General features: G+C 36.9%; 1 pseudogene; it reads left to right on the top strand.

Annotated features, from left to right (window-relative positions):
* Positions 1 to 4,552: 4,552 nt before the first annotated feature.
* LOC124972242 (60S ribosomal protein L15-like) lies at positions 4,553 to 5,168 on the top strand (annotated as a pseudogene).
* The last annotated feature ends 5,278 nt before the right edge of the window (positions 5,169 to 10,446 follow it).

A 10,446-nucleotide genomic window follows, 5' to 3' on the forward strand; every position in this document is an offset into this window, starting at 1 on the left:
ACAACTGTATTTCCAATCCTAGAACCTTACCACACTTCATCAAGAGATGGCATCTATGTTCCCTCCCTTTGAACTTACATAAACCTTTGGTACTATCTCAAAGAATAGGAAGTAGTAATTGATGTGATTTGTGAGGCGAGGTCAGAAAAGACAGTCTAGCTCCTATGTGTGTGCCACTCTCAGTCTCCACCCAAACACTCTCCACTTACTCTGGAACCTTGGGCTTCAGTGTAAGAAATCTAGTTACCTTGAAGCTGCCACACTAGAGAAACCATGTGGAGAGTCCATCCACCAATAGAGGCAGATGTCACAGGAGCCCAAAGTTTTAGTGTTCCAACCCAAATGTCTCACATGTGATTACTGAACCTCCAAATTATTTTTTTCCAGTCACAATCTTACTGTAAATATATAAGGCACAAGCAAGAACCATCTAGCTGCTGGGCATGGCGGCATGTGCCTGTAATGTCAGTGACTCTGGAGGTTGAGACAGGAGGATTCAAGTTGAGGCCAGCCTTAGCAATTTAGCAACTTATCTCAAATTAAAAATAAAAAAGGCTGCAGATGTGGCTCAGTGTTAAAGTGCCTGTGATCCAATTACCCAGTGCCAAAAAAAAGAAAGAACCAAAGAATCATCTAGCTGAGCCTAGTCCAGCACCTGAACCTGTGAGATAATGATTGATATCATTTGTAGTTAGGGTGAGTTTGAAGGTGACTTCTTCCACAGCAGTAGATAATCAAAAGAGTAATTATTATAAAAAGTAGTCAAGTCAGGTAGAACATGAAAATCCCTACCTGACTTTTCATAATATATACCAAACACTCCATTATCTATACATCTATATGCAAAATAACTTATATAATACAGAGATTTCTGATTCCAGTTAACACAATAATCTTACTCAACCCATCCTCTCCCAATGAATGCAGCTATAAAACCTAAACAAAGCTAGGCATGTCAGTTGTGTGCCAGTAGTCCCAGCTACTTGGGAGGCTGAGACAGGAGGATTGCTTGAGCCCAGGGGTTCAAGACCAGCCTGGGCAACATAGTGAGACCCCCATCTCAAAAAGAAAGAAAGAGAGAAAAAATCCTTAAGAGACTGCCTAGAGCAGCTCTTTATAGAATTTGAAAAGTAACTGTGCTAGGTAACTTATGAAGAACACCAGAATTTGAAGTAGAACTTAACTGGTGGTGAGTTTACAATTTTTTCTTCCAGTCTACACTGAACTGGACCCAAGGCAACCTGAAACCCAGAAGAAGACATTGACATGGACAGAGAGGGTTTCAGGAAGAACAGGAAATAAGTCACCTAATATTCAGAGAAACTCTGAGAAGAGCCATTTTTTCCTTTTTTATTCTTAATTCTCTTAAGACTTAACCAATAAGCAGTGCTACGTGGCAGCTGAGTCAGTGACAATGGAGGACACAGTGTCCACAAGCCTTCAAAATGACAAAAAGAGGGGAAACTTTTTGGAGTGGCTGTGATCCTAATGACAGTGACTGCCATAGGGGCCAAGGGCAGATGCACTTATTGGCTTTGGCTCATGGCCTGACAGCAGATCCCAGAAGGCTTGGCATTCACTACCCTCAACCACCGTCAACTGTGCATTGATGAGGTCAGGGTGCCCTGTATATATTCTCTTGAACAGCTGCAGTAACTTATCTCTGGTCCAGGGCAAAATGCTTGAACTGAGTACACCTAAAGACAATTAGCATTCCCACACATGCAACTAATCAATAAACAAGCTCCCTTCTTTGGTCAGAGCCAGCCAGACATCTTCTTGTCAGAGCTGTTTCTCCCTTCTTAAATGGAAGCCCCAATTAAAAGTCTTGCCTGCCTACTTACTCACCTGACTAGGATTCATTTCCATCATCATCAAGTCAAAAGATCCCGGTGTCCTGAATCACCAAGACAATGGGGGCCAACCCTCAATGATATTTTTTTTCTCTCTCTGTCTTTCTGCTACCTGGCACAAAATATGGGCAAAGTTGCAGTAAGTACGTGGCAAAGAAGAGTAAATAAAATCCCCAAATTCTTGCTAATAGATCAAGAGGGGAACTCCTAGAAATCACAAAGTACCAGAGAGACTGTGGAGAGGGAGAAACTCAAGAAAACAAGTCCATAAACATGTTTGCAAACTTCTAGGTTTGCCTTGACCTTCCTCATGGATCTGATCCTAAAAATAATGCCAAAGATTGTGATAACTGAACTAAAAAACATATCGCTACCCAAGTCCTAGACTAGGTACTGGATAAAACACGTATAGGATAGATCTAAAGAGCACTGCAAAAGTTTTGAAAGCTGATTTGACTTTGAAGTGATATCCATAAAAGGGAGATCAGAACTTGTGATCTAAACCCAATCATGTTGATAGACTATAACAAAAATACAAATATTCCTCTAGAGACTACAAGTTCTCATGAATACACAAAATATCCAGGATAAAATTTCAAATTATTCACCTGAAGAACTTAAAAATCTAAACTTGGGTGGGAAAAGGCAATTCATAGACACTGATGCTGAGACAACACAAATGTTGGAATTACCTGAAAAAAAATTAAAGCAGCTATTATAAAAATGCTCCAACAGGAATGGGGTTGTGGCTTAGTAGTAGAACGCATGCCTAGCATGACTTCAATTCTCAGCACTGCATATAAATAAGTAAATAAAAATAAAGGTCTATCAACATCTAAAAAATATAAAAAAAAATAAAAATGCTCCAACAACCTGTAATCCCAGCAGCTTGGGAGGCTGAGGCAGGAGGATTGCAAGTTCAAAGTCAGCCTCAGCAACTTAGTGAGGTCTTAAGCAGCTTAGCTAGACCCTGTCTCAAAATAAAAAGAATAAAAATGGGCTGGGAATGTGGCTCAGTGTTTAAGCATCCCTGGGTTAAATCCTCAGTACCAAAAACAAACAAACAAAACAAAATGCCCCACAAGTAAAGACAAAAAAATCTTTAAATGAATATGAAGATTAAAAGTATCAGCAAAGAAGAAGCGATAAAAGAAGACCAAATTTATATTTTAAAACAGAAAACCGTAATAACTGAATTTTTAAATTTTCAACAAAATTCAAACTGAAATTCAATTAAAACTAAAATTTTTACATGGCACAATAGAAGAATGGAAATGAAGCACTCCTTGGTATTTATCCTAAAGGATCAATCATACTACACTATTATACTATTAATATTGTACTATTCATCATCATACTGTAATGACACATGCATACGAATGTTTATAGCTGCACAATAGTCAAACTATGGGAACAGTCTAGTTGTCCATCAATGGATGAATGGATACAGAAAATGTGGTACATATACACAGTGGGTCTTATTCAGCCATAAAAAGAATGAGATTGTGCCATTTGCAGGAAAACTCATGAAACTAGAGACCATTAGGTTAAGTGGAATAAACCAAATTCATAAGGCCATGGGTACTATGTTTTCTTTCACACGAAAGGAAGCTAGAGAAGAAAAAGAAAAAGTGTAGGGGTGGATCTCATGAAAATCAAAGTGAGATCAGTAGAATAAAAGAACGGGATCGGGGAGTGAGAGGAGGGCAGGGATGGGGGAGGTCTGGGGAGTCAAATTATATTGTTAGATTGTGTACATGAATGAATATGTAACAACAAATCCTATAATTTTGTACAACTGTAATGCACCAATAAAAAATGTGAGGAAAAAAAGAAGAATGGAGTGAATGAGCCAGTAAATTTGAGGATGGATCAATATGAGTTATCCAGTCTGAGCAATAGAGAGGAAAATTGAGAAATAAATCAACAGAGCCTCAAGAACCTGTAGGATAATAACAAAATAACTAACATTTTTTGTATTTGGAGTCTGAAGGAGAAGGAAAAACATGGTGCAAAACGTATGTGAAGATATAATAACCGAAAACATTCCAAATTTAGCAAAAGACATAAAGCTGCAGAATCAAGAATGTTGGCAAACCCCAAACAGGAAAAAATCCAAAGAATCAATGCCCAAATATAGCATATTCAAACTGCTGAAAAGAAAAACTAACAAATTTGCAACTCCGCTAGCAATGTAAAAGTGTGCCTTTTTCCCCCACATCCTCGCCAACATCTATTATTGCTTATGTTCTTGATAATAGCCATTCTAATTGGAGTAAGATGAAATCTTAGAGTCGTTTTAATTTTCATTTCTCTAATTACTAGAGATATTGAACACTTTTTTATATATTTGTTAATCGCCTGTATATCTTCTTCTGTAAAGTGTCTGTCCAATTCCTCGGCTCATTTATTAATTACACGAATGATATGAATCTACATCATGCACAACCATAGAAATGAAAAGATGAATCAAATGCAGTCTGTAAAAATAAAAAATAAATAAAAAGAAAGCTAACAATTATCCTTAAAGCAGAAAGATAAAAATGACATTTCATATATAAGGTAATAACAATTTGAATGACTATGAATTTCTCATCAGAAACCAAATGGATCATTAAAAAGTGCAAAACATTTTGACATACTCATAGAACTATCAACCCAAAATAAGATATACAGCTTTCCGTCTGACTGCAGCCATCAGGTGAGCCAAGATGGGTGCGTACAAGTACAACCAGGAGCTGTGGAGGAAGAAGCAGTCGGATGTGATGCGCTTTCTTCTGAGAGTCCGCTGCTGGCAGTACCGCCAGCGCTCTGCGCTCCACAGGGCTCCCCGCCCCACCCGGCTGGACAAAGCACGCAGACTGGGACACAAGGCCAAGCAAGGTTATGTCATATACAGGATTCGTGTGCGCCTCAAATGCCCAGTTCCTAAGGGTGTGACGTATGGCAAGCCTGTCCATCATGGTGTTAACCAGCTAAAGTTTGCTTGAAGCCTTCAGTCTGTTGCTGAGGAGCGAGCTGGATGCACTGTGGGGCTCTGAGAGTCCTGAATTCTTACTGGGTTGGCGAAGATTCCACGTACAAATTCTTTGAGGTTATCCTCATTGATCCATTCCATAAAGCTATCAGAAGAATCCTGACACCCAAGGGATCCCCAAACCAGTCCACAAGCACAGGGAGATGCGTGGCCTAACATCTGCAGGCCGTGAGAGTCGTGGCCTTAGAAAAGGCCACAAGTTCCAACACTCTATTGGTGGTTCTCCCTGTGCAGCTTGGAGAAGGCGCAATACTCTCCAGCTCCACCATTACCGCTAATATAAGTGTGATGTTTGTAAAATTCATACCTAATAAACAATTTAGGACACTCAAAAACAATAAGATATACAGTAAAAGTAGTTTCCAGGGTGAAGAAATTAATCATTATGACACAATCAATTCTATACAGTATAAGAGAAGCAAACACTTCCATTTTATGACATAAATATTATGCTGATATGAAAATCATACAGACAGTTGAAGAAAAAAAAGCTACAGACCTCTCCCATGAACTCAGACATAAAGATCCTCAATAAAATATTTACAAATTAAATCAAACAGTGTGTAAAGAGAAATATACCCACTAACCAGGTGGTGTTTATCCTAGGATTGCAAGGGTGATTCAACATCAGCCAATCAATGCAATCCACCATATTAACTGTCTAAAGAAGAAAAATCACACGATGATATATTCATTGATGCAGAAAAGCATTTGACAAAATGCAACATCCATTCATGATAACTTTCAGCAAAATAGGGCAGATAAAGAGCATAGTTAGCATCATTCTTAAGGTGGGAGACTGAATTCTCTTCACCACAATCAGGAAAAAGGCAAGAAAATCCACTATTACCACTCATATTCAATGTTTTACTGGAATTCATAATGAGTGCATAGGGCAGAAAAAGGGAAACACAAGGCATAAACATAGAGCCACAATCATGACATATAAATTTCAATGAAATACTGGCAAAACAGAACAAAAAACAGAAAACAAAAAGAAAGGAAAATAGAACTCTCAAGGGATATTTGAAAATTTCTCCTATCCTTAGATGACATATTGTATACTTAGAAGATTCCAAGGAGTAAGAGTCCCCTCTCCTCTCATTATTTCCTCAGGCCCCAAAGAGAAGGAATGGACACCCACCCACTGGGGACAAGGCTCTGGGTTCCATAATCTGTCAGTGCCAGTAATGAGGTGAGCAACCCCTAAGAAAGTAAGGAGACCAAGACAACCTTCTGCCTGATGGAAAGGAGGGGAGAATTTCCCCTCCTGAGTTTCTCACACGCTGTAGAAATTTCCTGCTGTCATTTCAACTAACTGCAAGCTTTGGGAGACTAAAGGCCTGCATCTTAGCATTTTTATCCTGCACTTAACCATCTTAGTGTATAATAGGAGCTCAGTAAACACTGAATGACTGTACAGACAGATGGAGGAATGTATGAATTTCCTCTTCTGTTACCTAGAAAGGGTGACAGTGGCTGCCGACCCTGCCTCTGTAAAGTATGCACATTCTGAGAGCTCCATTATTAAAAGAAACTCTGCATAATTGGGCTCTGTTGTCACTCCTAACAACAGAGAAGACCATTTTCCCTGTCATTCTTCAAAAAAAAATTGTGAATAATAAGTTCATATGGATTATTAAAACCCCATCTCTAGGAGAATCATGCTGCAAAAATGAAAAAAGAAGATTCCAAAGAAACTATAAAATCCTAGAACCAAATAAGTGAGTTTAGCAAGATGACAGGACACAAGACTGGCAGATGAAAGGCAAATATATTTCTATATACAAACAATGTGCAACTGGAGATGAAAATTTTTTAAATAAATCATTTACCATAGCAGAAAAGAAAGGAAATATTTAGATATAAATGTAACAAAACATGTTCAGGATCTATATGCTGAAATGAAAGAAATCAAAGACCTAAAATGAATAGAGACACATCCCACGTTCATGGATGGAAGACCAAACTTAGTAAAGATGTCAATTCTCTCCAAATTGATGTGTATATTTAATGCAACTTGATAAAAAAAAATCCCAGCAAAAGTTTTAGTAAATATAGACAAGGCAAATTGAAAATGAATAGGAAAATCAAAGTGACTAAAATAGCCAAATCAATTTGTAAAAAGAACAAAATTGGAGGCCTCACAATACCCATTTAAAACTCAGTATAAAGCTAATATATAAAGTAGCAAGATATCAAAGGAGGGTGTTATGAGTAAGGAATACATATAAATAGGTTGATAGAACAGAATTGAATCCAGAAATAAGTCACACACAAAATTGATTTTTTACAAAAGTGGGGAAAGAATTCAATAAAAAGTACTTTCTTTTCCAAACATGATTGAAATTAGTGGACATCCATATGCAAAAAGAATCTACCTTGAACTGAACTTTATGTCTTCTGCAAAATAATAGTTTAAGTAGATTATAGATATAACATGTAAAAATGTAAAACTTTTAGAACAGAGAAAATCTTCCTGACCTGAGCTAAGCAAAGAGTACTTAGACATAACGCCAAATACACAACTCTTTTGTAAAAAAAAAAATTGACAATTGGAATGCATTAAAATTGAAAGTTTTTGGCCTGGCATGGTAGCACATGACTGTATGTAATCCCAGTGACTCAGAAGGCTGAGGCAGGAGGTTTGCAAGTTCAAAATCAACCTCAGCATCTTAGAAGACCTTGTCTCAAAATAAAAATAAAAAGGGCTAGAGATGTGGCTCCATGGTTAAGTACCCCTGGGTTCAATCCCCGGTACCAAAATAAATAAATAAATAAATAAATAAATAAATAAATAAATAAATAAATAAAAGCTTTTGCACTACAAAATATGCTTTTAAGGGAATGAAAAGATGTACTTCTTGGACAGGTAGAATTAACATTGTCAAAATGACCATACTATCAAAAGTGCTATACAGATTTAATACAACTCCTATTAAATTCCAATGATGTTCTCCATAGAAATAGAAAAAGCAATCACAAAATTCATTTGGAAAAATAAGAGCCCAGAATAGCCAAAGCAATCCTTAGCAAGAAGAATGAAGTAGGAAGCATCACAATACCTGACCTTAAGTTATACTACAGAGCTATAGTAACAAAAGCAGCATGGTATTGGCACAAAAACAGACATGAAGACCAATGGAACAGAATAGAAGATAGAGAAAAACCCACATAAATACAGTTATCTCATACTAGACAAAGGCACCAAAACATTTGTTGGAGAAAAGATAGCCTATTCAATAAATTACCCCAGGAAAACTGGAAATCCATATGTGATAGAATGAAATTAAACCTCTATCTCTCACCCTGCACAAAACCCAACTCAAAGTGGATCAAAAACCTAGGAATTAGACCACAGACCCTGTACCTACTAGAAGAAAACATAGTCCCAAATCTCTATCATGTTGGCTTAGGAACTGACTTCCTCAACAAAACTCCTAAAGCACAAAAAGTAAAATCAAGAATCAACAAATGGGATGGTATTAAACTAAAAAGCTTCTTCACAGCAAAGGAAACCATCAAGAATGTAAAGAGAGAGCCTACAGAATGGGAGACAATCTCTGCCACCTGGACCTCAGATAGAGCATTAATCTCCCAGATATACAAAGAATACAAAAAGCTTAATACCAAAAAAGCAAATAACCCAATCAATAAATGGAACTAAACAGATATTTCTCAAAAAAGAAATATGAATGGTCAACAAATATATGAAAAAATGTTCAACATCTCTAGCAATTAGAGAAATGCAAATTAAACCACACTGAGATTCCCTCCAGTCAGAATGGCAATTATCAAGAATACAAGTAACAGGTCTAGTGTTACTTGTGACTCAGTGGTAGAGTGCTTGCCTAGCATGTGTGAGGCACTGGGTTCAATTCCCAGCATCACATACAAATAAAATAAAGAGCCATCAACAACTAAAACATATATTTAAAAAAGAATACAAGTAACAATAAATGTTGGCATGGATGTAGGGAAAAATGTTCACTCATACATTGCTGGTGGGACTGCAAATTGTTGCAACCACTCTGGAAAGCAGTGTGGAGATTGATCAGAAAACTTGAAACGGAACTGCCATTTGACCCAGTTATCCCACCAAAAGGACTTAAAATCCACATACTACAGTGACACAGTCACATCAATGTTCATAGCAACTCAATTTACAATAGCTAAGCTATGGAACCAAACTAGGTGCCCTTGAACAGATGAATGGATAAAGAAAATGTGGTACATTTACACAATGGAATATTACTGAGACATAAAGAAGAATGAAATTATGGCATTTGCAGGTAAATGGATGGAACCAAAGACTATCATACTAAGTGAAATAAACCAATTCCCCCACCAAAAAAAAAAAGACTAAATGTTCTCTCTGATATGTGGATGCTAACTCACAATAAGTAGGGTTGGGGGGGTGGGAAAAATAAATTTATTGAATAGACAAAGGGGAATCAAGAGAAAGGAGGAGGCTGGAAATAGGAAAGACAGTAGAATGAATCAAACATAACTTTCCTATGTTCATATATGAATACATGACCACTGATACTCTACATCATGTACAATTGCAAGAATGGAATCCTAATTAGAATAAGTTATACTCCCCGTATGTTTAATACGTCAAAATACACTCTACTATCATGTATATCTAAAAAAATTAAGAAATAACAAATACATGCAAAAAATCACTAGATTAAAAAAACTCAAGTACTGATTTAGAAATAACACTCCATGTACTTTTACATTGGCAAAACAAAATAATATATACTACTTTTAAATGCTAATCTTTTATAAACTACCATATTTTGTTCAAAAAACAAAACACTCCAAACTTAACAGACAAAACTACAATTATGGAGAATAGATCTTTCATTTCAGGGGTTAGTAGAAGGGGGAGGGTATGAAGGGAGATTTGGGGGGCAACAGAGTTGTTCTGTATCCTGATTGTAGTGGTGGTTTTATGAATCTGTACATGTGTTAAATTCATGGAACTTTAAACTTTATTAAAAATAAAGTTTACTGTAAGTTAATTTTAATAACTCCTCCCTGGCATGTGTTAAAAAATCATCTGATTAACCTTGAGCGTTCTCCAATTTTATATTAGTTCAAGAAGAGAGTTGAAGGCCTCAAGAAACCAGAAAGCTCTACCCTGAGTTCAGTTAGTCTGAAATGTTTTAGGATGTAGCAAGTGAGGAGAACTGAAATCTTAAAGTCAGCCACACCCACTATGAATTCTATAGGCATAAACATTAGCAGCATGGTTAGGGACTTGTTTGGTAGAATTAGAAGTGTCCAAATAGAGCTCTGTGATTAAACCCCTATCTCTCACCCTGCACAAAACTCAACTCAGATTTTTCCAAATAAGTTGGGGAGTTAATAATGTATTCAGGGTTTATTATGAAAAAAACACTGAGTATTTGCAACAGAGAAAATGTAATGCAAGTAATTGGTTCTATAGGTGATAGAAGAGCTGAGACACCAACTAGGGGACAAGATGTTTCTAGAGATTAGCACAAAGAAGGCCCTCGGCTGAAAAGACATACAGGAGGGAGTTTG

The sequence above is a fragment of the Sciurus carolinensis genome, chromosome X (assembly GCF_902686445.1).
Source record: "Sciurus carolinensis chromosome X, mSciCar1.2, whole genome shotgun sequence".
NCBI classification, from domain to species: domain Eukaryota; kingdom Metazoa; phylum Chordata; class Mammalia; order Rodentia; family Sciuridae; genus Sciurus; species Sciurus carolinensis.